Source organism: Taudactylus pleione, unplaced genomic scaffold (genome assembly GCF_031769625.1).
Source record: "Taudactylus pleione unplaced genomic scaffold, aTauple2 ptg001628l, whole genome shotgun sequence".
Classification (NCBI taxonomy): domain Eukaryota; kingdom Metazoa; phylum Chordata; class Amphibia; order Anura; family Myobatrachidae; genus Taudactylus; species Taudactylus pleione.
The window spans coordinates 239,865-263,082 of record NW_028286025.1 but is presented as its reverse complement, the minus strand read 5'-3'; positions in this window follow the sequence as shown (position 1 = coordinate 263,082).

The following is a 23,218-nucleotide window of genomic DNA, read 5'->3' as shown; positions in this document are numbered from 1 at the left end:
TTTTTTTGGTTCGGACTGGAGTGTACTTTGTGGGTTACAGCACCCTTTAACGGTCAAGCCAGCCGGCCCTTTACTTATGACACAGGCGCACTCTTGGCACTACTTTGTTGATGCACGTGCGGCTACTGCGCACACAATTCACAAACACAGAAAATAATTTTTTTTTGGTTTGGACTGGAGTGTACTTTGGGGGTTACAGCACCCTTTAACGGTCAAGCCAGCCGGCCCTTTACTTATGACACAGGCGCACGCTTGGCACTACTTTGTTGATGCACGTGCGGCTACTGCGCACACAATTCACAAACACAGAAAATAATTTTTTTTTGGTTTGGACTGGAGTGTACTTTCGGGGGTTACAGCACCCTTTAACGGTCAAGCCAGCCGGCCCTTTACTTATGACACAGGCGCACGCTTGGCACTACTTTGTTGATGCACGTGCGGCTACTGCGCACACAATTCACAAACACAGAAAATAATTTTTTTTTAGGTTTGGACTGGAGTGTACTTTCGGGGGTTACAGCACCCTTAACGGTCAAGCCAGCCGGCCCTTTACTTATGACACAGGCGCACGCTTGGCACTACTTTGTTGATGCACGTGCGGCTACTGCGCACACAATTCACAAACACAGAAAATAATTTTTTTTTTGGTTTGGACTGGAGTGTACTTTCGGGGGTTACAGCACCCTTAACGGTCAAGCCAGCCGGCCCTTTACTTATGACACAGGCGCACGCTTGGCACTACTTTGTTGATGCACGTGCGGCTACTGCGCACACAATTCACAAACACAGAAAATAATTTTTTTTTTGGTTTGGACTGGAGTGTACTTTCGGGAGTTACAGCACCCTTAACGGTCAAGCCAGCCGGCCCTTTACTTATGACACAGGCGCACGCTTGGCACTACTTTGTTGATGCACGTGCGGCTACTGCGCACACAATTCACAAACACAGAAAATAATTTTTTTTTGGTTTGGACTGGAGTGTACTTTCAGGGGTTACAGCACCCTTTAACGGTCAAGCCAGCCGGCCCTTTACTTATGACACAGGCGCACGCTTGGCACTACTTTGTTGATGCACGTGCGGCTACTGCGCACACAATTCACAAACACAGAAAATAATTTTTTTTTGGTTTGGACTGGAGTGTACTTTCGGGGGTTACAGCACCCTTTAACGGTCAAGCCAGCCGGCCCTTTACTTATGACACAGGCGCACTCTTGGCACTACTTTGTTGATGCACGTGCGGCTACTGCGCACACAATTCACAAACACAGAAAATAATTTTTTTTTAGGTTTGGACTGGAGTGTACTTTCGGGGTTTACAGCACCCTTTAACGGTCAAGCCAGCCTGCCCTTTACTTATGACACAGGCGCACGCTTGGCACTACTTTGTTGATGCACGTGCGGCTACTGCGCACACAATTCACAAACACAGAAAATAATTTTTTTTTGGTTTGGACTGGAGTGTACTTTCGGGGGTTACAGCACCCTTTAACGGTCAAGCCAGCCGGCCCTTTACTTATGACACAGGGGCACTCTTGGCACTACTTTGTTGATGCACGTGCGGCTACTGCGCACACAATTCACAAACACAGAAAATAATTTTTTTTTAGGTTTGGACTGGAGTGTACTTTCGGGGGTTACAGCACCCTTAACGGTCAAGCCAGCCGGCCCTTTACTTATGACACAGGCGCACGCTTGGCACTACTTTGTTGATGCACGTGCGGCTACTGCGCACACAATTAACAAACACAGAAAATAATTTTTTTTTGGTTTGGACTGGAGTGTACTTTCGGGGGTTACAGCACCCTTTAACGGTCAAGCCAGCCGGCCCTTTACTTATGACACAGGCGCACGCTTGGCACTACTTTGTTGATGCACGTGCGGCTACTGCGCACACAATTCACAAACACAGAAAATAATTTTTTTTTAGGTTTGGACTGGAGTGTACTTTCGGGGGTTACAGCACCCTTAACGGTCAAGCCAGCCGGCCCTTTACTTATGACACAGGCGCACGCTTGGCACTACTTTGTTGATGCACGTGCGGCTACTGCGCACACAATTCACAAACACAGAAAATAATTTTTTTTTTGGTTTGGACTGGAGTGTACTTTCGGGGGTTACAGCACCCTTAACGGTCAAGCCAGCCGGCCCTTTACTTATGACACAGGCGCACGCTTGGCATTACTTTGTTGATGCACGTGCGGCTACTGCGCACACAATTCACAAACACAGAAAATATATTATTTTTTTAGCACTTGGGGGGAGCACCCCTGATGGACAGAGCACCCCCTGGACAACACTACAGCACCCCTTTAGGACTGGGACACTGCACAGGACTTTGGAACTGACTGCACAACACAGTCCAGCCAGCCCCTATGGACTTTGAAGTAGTGGACACAGCCCCTATTAACAACAGCAGCACAGCACAACACAGCCAGCCCCTATGGACTTTGAAGTAGTGGACAACAGCAGCACTACACTACACTACACTACACAGCACTAACTCCCACCCTCCCTCTTCACTGTCCACAGCCGAGTGAGAAAATGGCGCCGACGCGGGTACCTTATATAGGATCCAAAACCCGCGAGACTCGGAAGGCGGGATGATGACGTTTTGCCTCGATGTCAGATCCGAGTCAGGCGGGAAAAGTCGAGCCTGACTCGGATCGGACTCGGATCGGGGGGACTCGGGGGGGTTCGGATTTCAGAAATCCGAACCCGCTCACCCCTAATATATATATATATATATGTATATATCTGACCTGGTGTGCCTTTCCAACGGAATATTCTTTTTTTTGGACCCTGTCCAAAATGTTATGTTATACAGGAAAGATATACCACGCAATCTTACACATCTTGGCATGAACGCTAGAACCAACTTTGTAGTTTGAAATTTTTTGACTAAGCCACGTCGGCCTTTGCAAGGACGGCTGAGTTACAGGGGGACATTTTTTTTTTAATTCACATAAATTTATAACAGAATGATGTTGATTTATTTCCGGCTGCCTTATTTTGTGTTATTTATCTTACACTGACAGGATGCACTAAGGGTTTGGAATATGAGGGAGAAAAAACTGAAATTCAGGGAACTGAGCTGCTGCTGGCAGGGAATTGTAAGTAAATGGTAGAGTTAAGAGATGGGGGCATGGTCAAAGCACGGAAGTACTGTGGGGGGAAATTTATCAAAGCTTGGAGAGAGCTAAAGTAAACAGGCACATATAGAAACCGTTGTAATTCCTACACCGTTCACCTGATTTGGATGTAATTACCCTCAAATTAAATCTGAAAGTCTGCAGGTAAATCACATCTTGTTTGTTTCATTTCAAAGCCATTGTGGTGGTGAATAGAGGCCAAAATATGAAAATTCTGTCAATGTCCCAATATTTATGCACCTGACTGTACATATATATATATATATATATATATATATATATATATATATATATATCTATATATATATCTATATATATTATATATATATATATATATGCACATACCTACATATGCTGTATCTTCAGAACTAATGAGTAAGCTGGAATAGATTGTAGTTTCATTTTGGTTACATAGTTATCCACATGCCTCCTCTATTCAGTGGGGCATTGTTCTGCTTGCCTTTAAACCTTAATGTACTCCCAGCTCATGTTACCACTCGAGGGGCTTTCATTTCGTATATTGGCAGCGAGTTTAGTCAAATAACCACAGAGAAATCATTTGTACAAAACTTTTTATGGAGACAAAACTAAACTTTCTGCACATCCCTGGTGGCATAATTAGCTCTTTGAAAGATAATTATAACACTAAACCAAACAAACAAGAACACCATTATGTTCTAGTTTATTGTTTTTGTCACATCGAGTTGTTATTAAATCATAAATTACATTACACTGCTACAAAACTGTGCAATTTTGTACCTAGCTGGAATTAGGGAACGGTCATGGAGGTTCTCATATAAAAGCCTCCGCAAGTTCATGTTTGCAGAAAGACTGAGCGTCATTTACCAACGAGTTTTATCACTCACAACGAGTGATAAAACCTGTTGCGTATGATAAATGCTGCTCCAGCCAATCAGCTCCCAACTGGCATTTTTCTAATAGATGACAGTTAGGAGCTGATTGGCTGGTGCACCATTATCATACGCAACAAATAAACGCACAAATAAAAAGAAGGAGATATATAGTGCAAAGTGATTTAAAGATGACTGTATATTTATGTACCTCTATAAATTGTATATAATAATATAATTGATAGGAATACTGTATCATTTGTTTAGAATGAGGGCTAAAAATCAGCTACAATACAGTAATTCCGCCTCTAATGAACAGGCTCATAAACCCATAACAAATATCAAAATTGAACTAAACAATATACTGAAGCAAACTCGTGTCCTGACCATAAACCTACCATAACTTACATAGATAAAACGCAGGGACATAAATAATATTTGCTATGTTGGCTTGATAAATTAAATATAAATTACATAAAAAGTGTTTTATTCAATACACAAATAAATAAAACCAAAATATCTTTAAAACTTTTAAGTCATATACAGTATCAACGCTCGTAAACAAGTGTATTGGGCGATTTGCTGTATTTGGCAGCACGGAGGGTGTAGTGGTTAGCATTTCCGTCTCACAGCACTGAGGTTGTGAGTTCAATTCCCATCATGGCTCTAATTGTGCGGAGTGCCTAGTGGTACACAAATGGAAGGCATACATTCAGTTACTGATACCAACACTGTGATATCTCTAAATAGTGCCTGTGAACCAAGTGCTAGTTGTGCTGCGGGCCTGTGCATGAAATCAGATTGGTGGTGTTGGGAAGTTTCCGGGCAATGGGAAACCTCCCCCTAAGTGTGCCCCTATATAAAGAAACAACTCCAGGCTGGTCAGTGTAAGTCAAAACAGTGTCTCACTCAATCCTCCTAGAGCTGAAATATGCTGAGCACTCCCTTGTCTCTTTTTGCTTAGGTCATTTTCTTATTTAAGCACACATGTCTGTAAATAGGGACTGGGGAATCAAATGCAGTGTCTGATAATTGATCTCTAGAACCCTGCAATTGGACATTTTCACTACACAAGTCCAATTGTACAAACTTTTGGCACCACTTGGCTCATTTTTGTTTGCTAGGAAATTGGAATGCGCTCGCTCCTCCCATCTCCTCCCCTCAGCCGTTCCACTGCGGTACGGTCTTTTCGTACTTCCTACATGACGTCCTATGTATTTCGCTGGCCTGTGTAACAATTAGGTGACCCCAGCCTTACACTGACCCAGGATGCGTCATTGGACTAGTAAAATGACTGCTGCTAGCTCTTTCAACAATTAATACATGAAGAAGCACTGCGAGGTGACGATCCTTACAGACAGAATTAGGATTTGCGCCTATGAATCATATACCTTTTAATGCATGGTAAAATGTTCCTAGCTTTTGCTGCCACTGATTGATGTTGCACAGTCTGTGGTCCACCCTTTCTCCTAAATCCTCCTCCATCAAGGCTTTACCCAACATAATCTCATTTAGTGTGTAAATTACATGAATATTTTTACTTACCAGATGCATAACATTATATTTCACTGCGATGAACTTCATCTGTAACCAGCTAAGGCTTCTAATCTGGGCAAGCCCGCCCCCCCTCCCGTTCCCCACATTTACTGTATCGTAGACAATAGTCCACAGAGACAGGAGTATTTCCGCCTTTAGATACAGTAACTTTTATTTACTGTCTTTTATATGCCCTCCTGCAACTGTTGCTAAATTAGTCAGTTTATCCTTAAGACTTTCCGTTGTGCTTCTCAGCCATGTTTCTATATTGTGAGGTAGATTCGTTTATTTCTGTCGCTTTTGGTAATGATGAGAAAAGAAATCTATTCGTGATGATATAAATAAATGATTGAAAAACACAGTAGGAAGCCTGATACAATAAAAATGCAGCAAACTAGTCAGCAGAGGTTGCAAAATCTTTTAAAAGGAGGACGAATCGACCTATGACAGAGTCGGAAATGACATGAAACGCGTCAGGTTTGAGCTTATCCCATCCACATCTCTTCAAGAAGGGGATTCATGCAGAATGATGCCTGTAGTCATTTTATTTATATTTTTAATAGTTTCAATACAGTTTTAACAGATCATTTGCAGCTCATGTTGAGTTGGGGACATGAATATACAAGTCATACTTGCTGACTTTCTGGCTGCTCCTTCCGAGAAGGGAGCAGCCAGCTCGGCAGGATGGGGGGCGTGGCCGGAACAAGGGGGAGTGGTCGGGTGGGTGACGGGCATTTGTGGGTGTGGTGGGGGCGGGGCCACGTGATCACATCATTTGTCCCTGCCCCCTCTACACAATGCCGATAATACAGGCATTGTGGAGCAGGGGGCGGGGCCAAAATGACGCGATTCAGTGTCAATTGCGTCACCGGCCTCCTCTGCAGCGGGGGTTTAACTATTGGCCGGGAGGTTAGGCAAGCCTGAGACAAGTTTCTTCTGCGCATGTAGATTTGCTAATTGTGCTCCAAGAGGCAGAATGGGGGAGGGAAGCACTCAAACCCAAATTATACCTATGCTAAAGAAAAGGTTGCATGCAGTGAAGTTACTGGCAGGGCAGTATATATGAGAGCAATTGAAAAGGCAATGCAGTTTCTGTAGAGTATTAAAACCTTCGCTGCTAAGACTTTACTTACGCAAACGTTCTCTGTTGATTATGTTTTCATTATTTAGTACAATACTTGAGTTATCCTAGATTAGGAATAGCTGGTTACTGACTTACCATAAGCCAATATGAAATATTGCGAAGTGAGTTGATTTCAATAGCTCAGAGAATCAAAGAGAATTCTTTGACATTCACCACATTTCCTCAGCGTGATTTGGCTGTATAGCCTTGGGCATTATGGGTTAATTTTCCCTGGTCTTCGTCCAATGACCATCAGGTCGGAATCTCTGGGTATAGTCTGTGATGAGCCCCCGCAGCCTGATCAAAGCTTGGCAGGGAACACAAGTGGCAGCACTGCTAATAGTTTGCAGAGATTCCCCTCTTCACTCAGACACACAGGGCTGGCAAACAGAAGTACGATACCTAAACTGTGGTTAAAAGATCTGTTATACATTAGGGCTTTTTAAAGACAAATGTAAGTGGTATTTGTCCATCTTAAAGGGAAATAAAGTTGAAAAACAAATCAACTGACCCCATCTGGATAAGAAGAACTCTATGATCTATTGGAGTCTGGTGCAAAATATTATACATCTGCACATTTTTTCCCATGACCGTGTATAAACTATTAAAGGTACAGTACGGTTGGGGGTTATTTTTGAAATCGGCAAAAAATACAGAACAGCAACATATTTTTTTTTTTGTCGGACAAATGAGTCTACTTGACTGCACCACAGCTCGCTGACACTTTGAGCAACAATGCATGCTATCCAGGGCCAGTGCAAGGTTTCTAGACACCCCAGGTAAAGGTTCAGCCTACCACCCCCCGCCACCAACAATCCCCACTTCCCAGCCCCTTAAGTAAAAGTGCGTAGATGGAGTCATACAAGTTCCACCCACCCGCTGCATTAAGTACAGATACATCCTTGATATTGTGATAGTCAGACTCAGTGGTGCCCCCCCCCACAGATGTAGGAGCCCTAGGCAGCTCAGTTATGATGTCACAGCCAAATGCCGCACTCACAGTCAGGGAAGCAGAGGATGCTGAAACCACCTCCTACCTCCTATGGAGTTGAAAGCAGCAGGGGGGAATACAATGCCATGGAAGGGGATGGAAGTGTAGCGCATATCCTGGTGAGAATTGTGGGTGAGCGTAGCCCAGGCAACACCCAGGACTTGCATTGGCACTTATGCCATCACTGTAAGAGTGGGGATGTAGTCAGCATCCCGGCGTGCGGGATGCTGACGGGCAAAAATACCGGCGCCGAAATCCCGACAGCGTCGGGATCCTGGCGCCAGAAACTCGACTGCCGGCATCCCAAAGGTAAGTATTGGGCATTAAGGGGAGGGTTAGGGAGGCATTAGGGCGAAGGTTGTGCACTAAGGGGGAGGGTTATGTATAGGGTGCGGGGAGGGGGAGGTTAAGTTTAGGCACTAGGGGGGAGGTTAGGTTTAGGCACCGGGGAGGGAGGGTTAGGTTTAGGGTGTGGGGAGGGGGAGGTTAGGTTTAGGCCCTAGGGGGGAGGTTAGGACTAGGCACGAGGGAAGGAGGGTTAGGTTTAGGGTTTCGGGGAGGGAGGATTAGGTTTAGGGTGCGGGGAGGGGGTGGTTAGGTTTAAGCCCTAGGGGGGAGGTTAGCGATAGGCACCAGGAGGGAGGGTTAGGTTTAGGGTGTGGGGAGTGGGAGGGGGAGGTTAGGTTTAGGCCCCAGGGGGGAGGTTAGGGCTAGGCACCGGGGAGAGAGGGTTAGGTTTAGGGTGCGGGGAGGGGGAGGTTAGGTTTAAGCCCTAGGGGGGAGGTTAGGGATAGGCACCATGAGGGAGGGTTAGGGGTAAGAGTTAGACTTACCTTCGGTCCTTATGGATATCGGCATCCTGACCGCCGGGATCTCATACCCAACCCGTAAGAGTGTAATATTTTGCATGACTAAAAGGACTTTGTGCATACTCGTTAATGCAGGAACCAGTTGAGATGTGTTAGAATATCCTTTCCTCCTCCTAGATGAATTCTTACTATTTGCACTCTCATGTATACAGTAAAGGAGGCTCATTTCTGTGACTCTGCTGCCAAGTTAAAGAAATTTTCTCCATATGCGATCGATGTCATCAGATGTCACGTGTGGGCATACAATATTTCCATCTATAGGTGGTGTGCTGCAAACATAGGCAAATGACATCACAGCATAAGGAAACCACTTGTGCGCTGTAGCACTGCTTCTACAAAACACTGAACATGTGCAGAATCTCGGTGTGGTCCTGGATAGTGGTATCTGACACTTAACCATCAGGCATCAGCCACAATCAAATCCTCATTATTTCATCTGAGGAACGTAGCCAGAATCAAGCACTTAATTCCCTCAGAAGATCTTCCTAAAGTCATACATGCATTTATATCATCACGCCTAGATTACTGCATTGTCCTCTATCTTGGTCTCCCTACAAAGCCCTACATGTCCAGGGTCTTAGTTACTTGACGCAGCTTCTGATTCCTTACTGTTACACTTGATTACTTAGATCCATTGACGAAGGACTAGTAACAGTACCTAGAACCTCCCAGAATTCATTTGGGGGTCGAGCTTTCAGCTTTGTGTCCCCGACTCTTTGGAACTCGCTTCCCCGCACAGTTAGAGAAGCTTCCACTCTAGAGTCCTTCAAAAATAGACTCAAGACTCACCTGATCACCCAAACATTTCACCAAAGTCCCTTGTTAAGTTTGTTTTTGTATTTTGTGCTGTAAACGCAAATCTAAAACACTTTGAGTCCTATTAGGAGATAAGTGCTAGATACATAACGTAATTATTATTACATGATTATCACTTTATAAAAGACTGGTAGTACCAGGAACTCAATCTCCCATTCATTATAATTGCACAACTTCATTGATGGCGATCCTCTATTTATTATGTTTATTCTCGCATATCTCTATTTCCCCTGGCAGCAGAGTGATGGGCTCTCAGGAGCAGGAACCCTGGTACTTAGGGGGAGGTAAGGGGTGTGGGGTATGTGGCCTTATGACATCATGATTATGTAAAACCTGCATCCACGTAACAGCTTGGGGGTCTGGCTGTGCCTTCCTGGCAGGCCCATGCCTGCCCCCATCAGGTACCCAATCAGGATTGATCCCAGGTAATTTGTACCTCTCCTCCTCTGCGCCCCTGCTCAGGAGGAAGCCCGTGTCACACTTCTGTTGTCCTTTTATCAACCTGGTATGTCACCAGACAGCTCCTCTTCCCTTCACTGGAAAGGGAGGTTGGGGTAGAGCAATGGAAGCACGTCATTTATTGTGCCGGGTTACGGTGCTTCTCCATCTGGTATTGCTACAGGGCACAGGTGTCTCTGGTTCACTTGTGCTACCAACTTGGCCATCGGTTGCTCTGCTCCTGGTATGGCCCTATGTGGACTAAAGGTGCAGCAGTTATTGTCATCATTATCAATCACTAATCAACTGCATAATAGCGGCTGCTGTATCCATAATGTTAAAATAAATAATCAAAAGGGCTGAGAGTTACAGGCTGGACTGGATACCGGATTTTTGTGCGGACAAGTGTGAGGTCACCCTGGAGAAGTCTTACCCTGCATCAGGCTTTTGCCAGACTAGGCTGGCCGCAATATAACAGGAAAACCTGTAGACGGAGGGATGCCAGTTCCGCCTCTGCGCAGTGCAAAACGAGCGCATTTCCACCGGGCTCAAATGGGCCCCCTGTCTTTATTTAGCAATAAGTTAATAACTTGAGCATCTCAGCTTTCAGATGTGGGTAGCCTTACGTGACCCCAACATGTTCCACAAAATGTTTATTGTTTCTGCACGATCATCGTTTAAGACCACAACATTTCTTTCGCTGTGGCATCTGTGCCAATTTCAAGGAAATTTCTGTCTGCTCACTTTTTCAGGCAAATTGTACTTATATACTTTATACATTGGGGTCAGTTTTGCAAATCTGGTTTTCTGGGTCACGCACCCACCATCTATGTACCGGTACTTGTATGCCAAGGGACTATGGGCCTGATTCAGAGCTGGACGCTCTGAAAGAGCGCTCGCTCTGAATCAGGGTGTTTTTTTTTTTTTGGGTGCAGCCTCCGGGCCGCTCGCATAGCTTTGGGTGACCACCCACAGCAATTGCGAGCGACCAGGTGATGGTCTCGACCATCGCGACCATCGGGGCTTGCGACGAGACCCTTGTGGTAGGGTCTCGTTCCCGCAAGCTCCAGTGAGCTTCTGGCTCTTAATAGAGCCGGAAGCTCACCATTGACATCACGCGTGATGTCAGTGGGGCCACCCCCAAACGGCAGGCGTTCCGTCGGGAACGCCTCCGTTTGGCCAGCCACCCCCCTGCCCGCCTCCAAAACAGTGCGAGCTGTCGATAAAAATCGACAGCTGCCCCCTTTTGGTGGGAGACCCGGAGCAACGGAGCACCCGTTGCTAGCCAGGTCTCGTGCATGCGCACGTCGGAGCCGGCTCCGACGTGCGCATGCACAGTGGTCAAACATCGAACATCGCATAGCGCTTGCGAGCGGGTCTGAATCAGGCCCTATTTGCATAATCAGTTAACCTCTAAGTGACGAGAGGTATTTTCCTTCCTAGGGGGGAGATGTATGAAGGGGTGATATTTGTAATATTGGTAACTGCGCACGTTACAGTATGTGCTGCAGATACCGTTTCCCTGCAATTAAAAATGTAGGGAAATGATCACAATGACAGGGGCGACACTATACATACAGAGGGCGCCAAAGTGGTGTTGCAGTGTATGAATGGTCAGTGGCACTGATCGTGCCGACAACCTCATCTATCACTTTCGACAGCTGCAGCTGTCGTTGCCGCACGCAGAGCACTGTCCCTGGCTGTCAGATTGTGCAGCCTGGGACTGTACTTACAAAAAAAAAAAAACATAAAGTTTTTTTTTTCCAATAACTGCAAGGGTGCCGCTGGGGATTTTAGATCGGCACGTGTGCAGATTCACTGCAAGCGTAGGTCAGATGATGAAAGAGGGAGAGTGCCATTCGCCGAAGAGGTAGGTTAACATTCTCCCTCTTCTCATAAGTTTTTTTTAATACATGCAGTCGGTAATTGGCCCTGTTTCGCCTTGATAATTAACCGAAAAACACCCCTTCATACATCTCCTCCTTAGGGATCTATTCAGGGGCGTGCCCAGAGCCTACTGCGCATGCACAGAATGCCGGAAAAATGGTCGCGGCGGCCATTTTATGGTGTTCTGAGCAGCGCTGACACCTGACGCGGGACCATGGACAGGTGAGTTTAAATTAATATGGGTGCAGGGCCCCCCTGGACCCGGGGGCTCGTGTGCCCCGCACACACTGCACCCATTATAGATACGCCACTGGATCTATTTACTAAGCCTTGGATGGAGACAAAGTGAACGGAGATAAAGTCCCAACCAATCAGATCCTAACTGCCATGTCTCAGGCTGTGTTTGGAAAATGACAGTTAGGAGCTGATTGGGTGGGACTTTATCTCCATTCACTGAATCTCCAACCAAGGCTTAGTAAATAGACCTGTTATGTCACTAGATCAAATTAAAGATCTATGGGAAGTACAGGTAAATTACTTTTTTTTTTTTTTGTGGCAAGACGAAGGACTCAATTATTATTACAACAGTAACACGATTACTAAGATGACCTCAATAACAGCCCGAACATCTCATTTGCAATTACATAAAATAGCTGGAAAAATCTGAAAATCTTGGGAAATCAAAGAGATTTTTCAACCAATATACCACAGATAGCAATAAAAATAAAAAAAACGGGAGAATTAAAAAAATAAAAAAAAAAGATCAAACTGCTTCTCTCTCTCTCTCTCTCTCTCTCTCTCTCTCTCTCTCTCTCTCTCTCTCTCTCTCTCTCTCTCTCTCTCTCTCTTTTTCATTTGCAGTTATGAAAATTCTTGAATCTCCTGTGCCGCTGTAATCCCATAAACCATGTCAGGAAGCAGGCAGGATCCTATCTTAGTTACTGTCAAGGGATTTATTTGGATGACACATAATGAACACGTCACCTATCTCTGCATGTCCGTCCCCAGAATCCTTTGCAAGAACACTCTATGTCACACTGTGGGATGCTGAAACTAATTCAGGAATGGGCTTAAAATAAGCTGTTACTTGGAATATAAATTAGGACTGGAGACTTGATTCTGGTCTGTCCTACATATTCAAATGCACTCTGAGAGTTATCACATCATTATGCAATCAGAGTGCTGGAACGCGTCGCTTATCTCCTAGTAATGGTCCTTTAATATGGTCCATGGGATAATATATAGGGGTCTAAATACTAAGCAGTGTTAGGAGACAGAGTGAAAAGTGATAAGGTGCCAGCCAATCAGCTCCCAACTGTCATTTTTCAAACACAGCCTGTGAGATGGCAGTTAGGAGCTGATTGGCTGGCAACTTATCACTTTTCACTTTGTCTCAGGAGCATGATAGGGGAGGCTCTGTCTACCCTGACTGCACGTCCCTGGGTATAGAAAGCTTATTCCACAAATTTAGGATGGACACTTACTGTGGATGTGTCATTTGTTGTTTTTTTAAATACTTTAATGGTTACTGGTAGATAGGATGTAACACGTTGGTTCTGTGCAGGGAGGGAAGTGGTTAATTTTCTCTCCTCTTTTCCTCGAATAAACGAGTGATTAGCTTGGAGAGTAACATCAGATGGCTGTACGTGCCCAACCGGCCCTTTCACAGAGGGGGTATGAGAAGCCCTCCCCAGGGTACAGACAAGGATTTGCTAAAGACAGGAGCAGGACAGCCAACTTGTGAAGGTATAAAGGTATCTCCGGATGGAGGTGACAGTTGCATCTTCTATCCTGAGGGTTGTAAGATAAATTATCTCTACCGAAGCAGCAATAACGTGACTCCATGACACAAACATCTCTGTTTTCCCTGCATGCACTCTAACACATTCAGCTAATTAAAGTTAAATTAATGATATAAGACCCGCCATGACTATCCCTGTTGCTAACGTAAACGCGCTGTAGATGGTCGGACTTACTCGCACACGGAGAAAGCCAAATACCATATGGGAATTAGCTGTAACACAGTAAGGTGGAGGTCGGTGTGTAATGCGGGTATCCATTTCAACATCTTAAGTACAGTAGGTAGTTAGAACTTAACGTTAAACTGCTTTACATGTCATTTGTAAATAGGAAGGTGCAGGGCAGAGTCTTGAGGAGCAATCTTGGCGCTGGGGTTAATGGGCAATTCAATGGCTGCCAGGCGACGGGTGATGGAAATGAGGTATTGAGACGGGAGATTACTATTAATGGCAGATTACTTATTATTAGATCAATGCTAGTTGTGTGATGGGGATGTGGTCAACATCCCGACCGCCGGGATCCTGAAGGTAAGTACTAGGGTTAGAGAGATAGTGAGGGTAAGGCACTAAGGGGGGAGAGTTAGGGTGTGGGGAGGGGGAAGTTAGGTTTAAGCACCAGGGAGGGAGGATAGGTTCAGACACCTGGGAGGAAGGGATAGGGTAGGGATAGGGGGAGGGTTAGGCACTAAGGAGGGAGGGTTAGGTTTAGGGTGCAGGGAGAGGAAAGTTAGGTGTAGGCACCAGGGAGGGAGGTTAGGTTCAGACTCCGGGGAGGTAGGGGTAGGGTAGGAACGGAGGCGTTTTAGGGTTAGGCACTGGGGGGAGGGTTAGGCACTAAGGGGAGGGTTAGGCACTAGGGTGAGGGTTAGGCACTAAGGGGGAGGGTTAGTTTTAGGGTGCGGGGAGGGGGAGGTTAGGTTTGGGCACTAGACATTGAGGTTAGGTTCAGGCACCGGGAAGGGAGGGTTAGGGTAAGGCCAGGGGGAGGGTTAGGATACCGACCAAGAAAGTGTCAGTATTCTAACCCTGTCAGGATACCGCTGGGATCCCTAACGCCGGCATCCTGTAAGTATTCTGTGTGATGATTTGCAATGGGCCATAAAGTCATATTTTTCTGTACAAAGCGTTTCCCCGGTACTAGGATACGCTTAGTGTTTGTTCTCCCCTCTAGTGTCTGCGCCCTCTCCATTGGTCACTGCTACCTGTCATGTCCTCTGACGGCAAACCTACCAAATGCTGGCGCTTTACTCTATGTACTATGTGACACTGCTTTTCTCCTCATTGCCTGTGGAAGCGATATTTGGTGCATGAACCCGGTGTGAGGGCAAAGACGGTCGGTGAATGATTCCTCCTGATCTGGAATTCTACGGTGATGTCATTAATTCCTAATAAATGTATTAGCGCCTCCAACACAATGGTGGCCTTAACTGGGCGCTATTGATAGGCTCTTTGGAGTACTTTGAAGAGAATAGAGTAACGGGTGAGATATATAGACATTCAGAATGTCGACATGATCGACATGTCACCAGCAAACATGCCAACATTCACAATGACGACATGGACATACTGTTGACATGGTCATTATGTTGGCAGTTGCAATGTCGCCAGTACAGGGCTAGGTATAGAGTCAGACTGCGGTTAGGGTAGGGTTAGGGCTTTAATACAAAAAAAACACATTATGATGCCCATGCCTACATAACGTCTGTGTCGACATTCTGAAATGTTGACATAACATACCACACCCGAACCCAGCGGTTCTATCACTTGGAAGACTGTGCTTTTCGTGTGCAAAAATAAAAAAAAACAGACCATGGAATTTTCCTTTAGATATAACATAATTGTGAATCTGCTAGGTGTCTGGTTTGCATTCCTGTGGCATGGGGTATGTCTCGGGGTGTGCTGTAATACAGCAGTAATGAAGTGTATCGCTGCCGCTGACAACATGAGACGGCTACAAGTTTACCATTGTGCATGAAACATCCATCTCGCTGCCTTTGTTTTCAACATCTTTTCAGTACAATGCTGTCAGGTTCCAGTTTAGGGAATTAAAAGGGACTGAATGGGTGTTAAGTAACAATTTCCACCTCAGAGGGCAACTGGTCTGCTTCCAGCATGTAATGAAACGCTGAGGCGTGCGATTTAACCCCTTCCTCTCTCCGGGTTCTTATATAAATATGAGTGACGGATGAACACCGGTGTCCTGTGCGGTCGGTTCCCATCGCTCGACTGCCAAGTTCACTGCAGAACAGAACAGAGGCCGCTGCTCTGATTTACCTGGTCTCCAACGACAACAGACTTTGCGGCAGCCAAAGAGATCGAGAGGCAGCCGAGCGTGACACCAACATCAAAGCAGGAATGCCACGCCTTGATCCAGGTCTGCGGTCTACCTGCTCGGGCAGAGGTATTAGTGTGACCACCCTGGAATTCAAAGGAGCTGGGGAAAAAAAGAGCCGATTTGGAAAATAAAAATAAAAGCCTAGACACCCTTTTATATAATACTACACACTGACCCAGTTATCCTGCTTTTCTAGTGTGTTTTCCAAACAAATTAAAGATCTAGAACAATTTTCCTTACAATGTAATCTATCTATCTATCTATCTATCTATCTATCTGTCTGTCTCATAGCTATCTATCTATCTATCTATCTATCTATCTATCTGTCTGTCTGTCTGTCTATCTATCTATCTATCTATCTATCTATCTATCTATCTATCTGTCTCATAGCTATCTATCTCATATCTATCTATCTATCTATCTATCTATCTATCTATCTATCTATCTGTCTCATATCTATCTATCTCATATCTATCAATCTATCTATCTATCTATCTATCTATCTATCTATCTATCTATCTATCTATCTATCTATCTGTCTGTCTCATATTTATCTATCTCATATCTATCTATCTATCTATCTATCTATCTATCTATCTATCTATCTGTCTGTCTGTCTCATATCTATCTATCTATCTATCTTATATCTATCTATCTATATCATATCTTTTTTCTATCTATATCTCTTTATGATTATCTATCTATCTATCTATCTATCTATCTATCTATCTCATATCTATCTATCTCACTATATATCTATTTATTGATCTGTCTATATCATAACTATCTATTTATCTATTTTTCAACTTTCCATATCTATCTATTTATTGATCTATCTGTCTATATCATGGCTTAATTCTATCTATCCGTCTGTCTGTCTATCTATATTATATCTATCTATCTATCTATCTATCTATCTATCTATCTATCTATCTATCTATCTATTATTAAATTATTATATATTATAAGGTGCCAGACAAAAGTATACAGTGGTGAAATAAACCATATAGCATAATTTGAGATGAAGAACAAGTAAAGGGATATGTGGAACATTCTAGAAACATAAAATGTATGAATAGCATAAAATGAAGCATAAAACATAAGACATAATAGGCATGATACAGTGCAAGCTTACAGCATAATACAGAGCAGGCAAGAGCCAAAATATAAGATGGATGAGATGGAAACAACGGATGAGAATAGAGGATGAGAGAGAATCCTGATCATGAGAGCTTGAAATCTAATTGGGAGGGAAAAGACTGAAACAAAAGGGGGAGGTGACAGTGAGTGGGGTTATGGGCAATGGCCGATTGGGCCAGTGACAGTGGAGTTATGCGGGAGACTAGTAATCTTTCATGATAGGTGTTTTTTAGAGCAATTCATGTATTGGATACTTGTGAAGAGTCTGAAGGGGAGATGTATCGAGCCTTACGGCTTGATGTACTAAGCACTAAAATGCGGAAGCAATATCTTCAGGTAATTATCCCATTTTAATAACAATTAAATGATTGAAAAAGCAGAAGCGTTATTAATAGTTAATGCATACGAATACTTAATTAAGTTTGAGGATAGATAAGCACCCTGTTTGATATTTAAAATTTGTTAGTTAGTTAAGGGTTAAGGCTGGGTAAGGTGTGGTTAGGTAGTGGTCAGTTGATGTGATATGCCTATCATAGGATTTGTGGGAGGTTGCAAATTACCCATATATATTCCTTGGTAAGAGGAGCCATTTTCCTCTTTTCCAGTTTCTTCAAACCAGGCTGGCTAAGTATTCCATATAGTATCTGCATAGCTGTATATCTTGGTCTAAATTCTTTCTCTTTTATTTCACATCCTACCTATCTCTTTTATTCTCATCTTTCTCTCACCCCTTTCCTTCCAGCTCCTTCTATCCAGCCCCCCCCCTTTTTTTTTTTTGTGTTCAACATCCCATCCACCTGCTGTTTCCACCCCCCCCCCTCTGTCCTCTGATTTTACTGCCCCCCCCCATCATTCCTGTTTCATAATGCCCAGACCCCGCCGCTCAGCGCCCCCCCCCCGCCGATTGATGGAGGCTTCCAGGCCCCTTACATCTGCGGCTCCCCCTCCATCCAGACGCGGGCCGCACCACGCTGCAGGCCGCGAGCATGTGCCCGCCCGCGTTCACGCGCGGGCACCCCCCGCCGGCTCCCGCTCCCTCACCTCCCCCGCTGCCTCTCCGCAATTGATGGCCGAATGGCTCTCCGGCGGCGCCGCGAGCAGCACGGGTGGCCGTAGCCCAGCGCCTCTCCCCACACTTGCCTCGGCCAGCCCGCGCCCTGCGCCCTCAGTTGGCCCCGCCCACAGGGTCGCGGCGGCCATTTTAAGCCAGGATCCAGCACAGGGGGCCCTATGCATTTCGGCATCCCCCCCTTCACCCCCCTCTACCCCTGGAGCGAGGGGGCCCCCTCCTCCTCAGCCCTCACCTCTATTATTCAGCCACCAGGGTTCCCCCTGCAGCGTGGCATCAGTTGCAGGGTCCATCAGGACTGGTACCCTAAGTGCCCCCCCCAGCTTGTTATTACCCATCGCCACCCCCGCACCTGTGGGAGGCGGTTACAACATGCAGCAACCCCCCCTTGCATTCAATCCTTTACCAGCGCAGCAGCCCAGCTGGTCACCATATTTCACCGGCCCCTACGGCCCACCCCATTTTTCAAATGCAGCACCTTACTTTTCTGCCCCCATCGGGCTCCACCAGGCCCTCCCCCCCACTATGTTCCAGTACGCCCTCCCTGCGTTAACCCCTGGGCCCGCCCCCCTTCCGCAAGGGTTCGGCCCGTATTACCATGCCCTGCCGCTACCTTTCGCCCTTCCTCCGGCCACTTCTGCAGCATATGCCCAGCCCATGCATATCCCACCCCCCCTTCCCACCCCGCCCCCCCTCCCCCTCAGCCACCTGCAGCTGTCCATGCGCCCCTGCCGCCCCCCCATGCCCCCCTTTCCACGGGGGGAGTTGATGTGCAGTCTGAGTCACCTGTGATTACGTCAAGTCCTCAGGTTGCAGTTGGGGAGCATTCCAATCGGGCAGCTGAGATTCAGCGGACGGACAGCGAGATGGCTTCGGCGAGTCAAGTCGTGGTGGGTGCACCGCGCAACGAGGGACTTTTGGCGAACACTCTGGACGAAGTGGCTGGTCCTTCGACGGCAGTTTCTGGTGAGCATGCTGTTTCCACATTGCACAGCACACACTCATCTTCCACTGACTCTAGCGATTCTGCAAGTTCATCAGAGAGGCCGCGTAAGCTTATGCGATACTTAGCGCACAAGATTAAAGGGAAACGGGGGAGTCCCAAAAAGACCAGCACAGTGTCAGCAGCTAAGGTCCCAGATTCTACGGGGGATATGGTGCATTGCGCAAACACGGCCATTCTTAGGGGTTTGAGGTCTAAGGTTAGGGAAAGGATCAGGAAGGGGAAATTCGTGGACATGTTTTCCATTACAGCGGATGCTAAAAAGGCTTTAGATCGGGCAAAATCAGCTGGTGCAGGCACGGAAGAAAGCTTCCGTTCTTTCCAGAATTGGGAAGCAGGGATGTTCGTTTTCGCAGCTTCATACCTTGAGTCACGCCCGACTGAGTACATGAATGTTCTCAAGTATATGCATATGGTGCACGGCATGCACTCGTCAGGCAAGGGTACAGCTTGGCGGAAATATGATGAGACATTCCGGAAAAAGCAAGAGGGGCAGGCGAATTTTCAGTTTGGCTTCAAGGACGTAGAAGTGTGGCTGGAAGTCAACCAACTGCCTCGCGCTTCTGCGGATTCCTTGGTAGTGCGTAAACAGCCCTTTCCGGCCCGCCCAGGCGGTGCAGGAGCCGGCAGAGGAAAATGCTACGCATATAATAATGCGCAATGTAATAGAGGGTCGGGCTGTCGGTATAGACACATATGCATGCTCTGCGGGAGCGGGCACCCGGCTAAAGAATGCGGGCGTACCGGCGGTGGAAGGACAAATCGAGGTGATCAGCCCGACGAGTCGCGGGGCGGTGTTAGGTAAAGCACCTTCGCCGGTGGACCTAGGGGCGTTAAAGAGCTGGTTGGCTCGTTATCCTCTCAGGGAGGAAGCAGCCTTTTTGTTTCATGGGTTTAGTGAAGGTTTTCGTTTACCGGTGACACGGGAGGTCTCGGTTGTGGCTAAAAGAAATCTTAAGTCGGCACGCCTACACCCGGAAGTAGTCCGACTTAAGATTAAAGCGGAAATAGGGTTGGGGCGCATGTGCGGCCCTTTTAAGTCCCCACCATTGGAAGGTTTGTGCATATCGCCTTTAGGGGTCGTACCAAAAAAGGAACCGGGTAAGTTTAGGTTGATACAGCATCTTTCTTACCCCGAGGGAGGGTCGGTCAACGACGCGCTAGATCCATCGGATTGTCGGGTCATTTACCAATCATTTGAGCAGGCTCTAGATATAGTACAGAGTTTTGGGAGAAGGGCGTTATTAGCCAAGGTGGATATCGAGTCGGCTTTTCGGCTGTTGCCCCTTCACCCCGAATCTTTTAAGTACATGGGTTTTAGAGTTGCGGGACTCTATTATGTAGATAGATGCTTGCCAATGGGATGTTCCATCTCGTGTTCCTTTTTTGAATGTTTTAGCTCCTTTTTGCAATGGTGCTTACAGGCGGGCACAGGGCAAGCGGGGGTTACCCACTACCTAGATGATTTTCTGTTGGTGGGGCCAGCGGATACCCAGGTTTGTGAGGAATTGCTTCTTTCCTTGCAGGCCTTGTTCACAGTGGTAGGCGTTCCTGTTGCCAGGGACAAGACGGAGGGTCCGGTTACACGTTTGACGTATTTGGGCATAGAAATAGATACTGTGCTAGGGTTATGCCGTTTGCCGATTGAAAAGGTGCGACGTTTGGGGGAGTTGCTTGAAGCGTTTGTTTTGTCAAAGAAAGTCTCGCTGAAGCAGATGCAGTCGTTGCTAGGGCTCCTTAACTTTACTTGTAGAGTCATTCCCATGGGTCGGGTTTTTTGTAGGCGGCTCGAAAGAGCCACGGCGGGTATCAAGAAGCCCCATCACCTCGTTCGAATATCCCAAGATTTGAGGGAAGACCTTCGAGTTTGGTTGCTTTTCCTGCGCGAGTTTAACGGTGTTCGTATATGGCTCCGGGCCCCAGTAGATAATTCAGAGCTTCAGTTATTTACTGACGCGTCCGGTTCCATTGGTTTCGGCGCCTTTTTTGAAGGAGATTGGTGCGCGGAGCCTTGGCCACAAGTTTGGGGAGTTTTGGGCCTTACGAAGAACATACTGCTCTTAGAACTTTTCCCCATCGTAGTGGCAGTTGAGTTATGGGCTTACAGGCTTTGTAATAGGAGGATCCTTTTTTGGTGCGATAATTTGGGTGTTGTTCAGGCAGTAAATAATCAGAGGGCGGAGTCTCCGTTGGCTTTGAGGTTGTTGAGGCACTTGACGCTTCTTTGCTTACGGAGGAACATTGAGTTTAGGGCGCAGCATGTTCCGGGAGTGTCTAATGAGATAGCAGACGCCTTATCTCGTTTGCAGTGGGACAGGTTTCGTTCTCTCGCTCCTTACGCTTCTATTCATGGTTTAAACTAGGGATGAGCGGGTTCGGTTCCCTGAGAACCGAACCCACCCGAACTTCGGGGATCCGGGGCGATCCGAGCCCAAGCTCGGATCTCCCTGTCTGCCCCGGATCCCTCTCCCGAGGCAAAACCTCGAGATCTGCTGTCGGATCTCGAGGTTTTGCCTCGAGCGGCCATTTAAAAAAAAATGCCTTTGCCTTTAATGGGCAAAGTGCTGATTGGCTGACAGAGCTGTCTGTCACGGCTCTCAGCCAATCAGCATTATGGTGCTCATTTGCATGTAGCACGGACTCGTGAGATCCGTGCTACATGCATCTGTGTGATTGACACAGAGCACTAACGGGTCCGTGAGACCCGTCTGTGCTGCTGTGGTAAATAAAAAAAAAAAAACCTGTGTAAAAAGAGAAAAAAATGGCGTGCCCCCCCCCAAAAAAAGAGCAACCAGCCCCGGGCATTAGTGACCCAGTGCTGGGTGTGCTTAAATACAGGGGACAAACGACGTAGGGGTCCCCTGTACTTAAACACAACCAGCACCAGGCTAGTCAGAACCAGAGCTGGTTGCCAAAATACGGGGGACAAACGACGTAGGGGTCCCCCGTATTCTGCGCAACCAGCTCTGGGCTCTGATCCGGTCCTGGTTCTGGAAATACAGGGGAAAAAAATGAGTAGGGTTCCCCTGTATGTTCCAGAACCAGCACTGGACTTTTTCTAGCGGGGGGCTGATGCCACAGCCAGGGGAGCCCTTTCACCGGGCCCCCCAGCCGCAGCATCAGCCCTGACCGCTAGTCAGCCCAGGCCGGGGATCCCTGGAGAGCTGGGGACCCCCCCAATAAAGGGGTCACCCTCTCCAGGGCACCCCAGGCCCAGGCTGATAGCCCGGGGCTATCCCCGCCACCCCTGGTGGCGGTGGGTGGCGGGTTGATTGTGTGGTGTGGTGTAAATAAAGAATATCAAACATTGTCTTTACAAGTAGAACTGCAAGTCCCAGCAAGCCTGCCCCGCATGCTGGTACTTGGAGAACCACAAGTACCAGCATGCAGGGCATTAAGGGCCCACTAGTACCTGTAGTTCACCTGTAAAAAAATGTTTAAAAAAAACACAGGACACACACACCGTGACAGTATAAGTTTATTAAACATACACACACACACATGTACACATACTCACCTATGTAACCCTGTAGCATCGGTCCACTTGTCCGGTAAAGTATCCATAGGGGACCTGTGAAAAAAAACATACTCACCATCTCCTATGCGAGGTTCTGTCCTCTTCGTTCCAAAGTAGGCATCCCCGGACTTGGCAAAAAAAAAAAACGAAAACGCGATCCACGAACTTAGTACCGTTCTATAGAACGGTACTTCCCGAATGAGAGCTTAGCGGCGGGGTATCACCATGGAAACCCCGCTGCTAAGCGTTCATTGGCTGAGAGAGGTCATCTCCCGTCTCTCAGCCAATGAACGGCTCCCTCCATTGTAGTCAATGCTGGGAGCCGCAAGGTTATTAAAGTTTACCCTGCGGTTCCCACCATTGACTACAATGGAGGGAGCCGTTCATTGGCTGAGAGACGGGAGATGACCTCTCTCAGCCAATGAACGCTTAGCAGCGGGGTTTCCATGGTGATACCCCGCCGCTAAGCTCTCATTCGGGAAGTACCGTTCTATAGAACGGTACTAAGTTCGTGGATCGCGTTTTCGTTTTTTTTTTTTGCCAAGTCTGGGGATGCCTACTTTGGAACGAAGAGGACAGAACCTCGCATAGGAGATGGTGAGTATGTTTTTTTCACAGGTCCCCTATGGATACTTTACCGGACAAGTGGACCGATGCTACAGGTTACATAGGTGAGTATGTGTACATGTGTGTG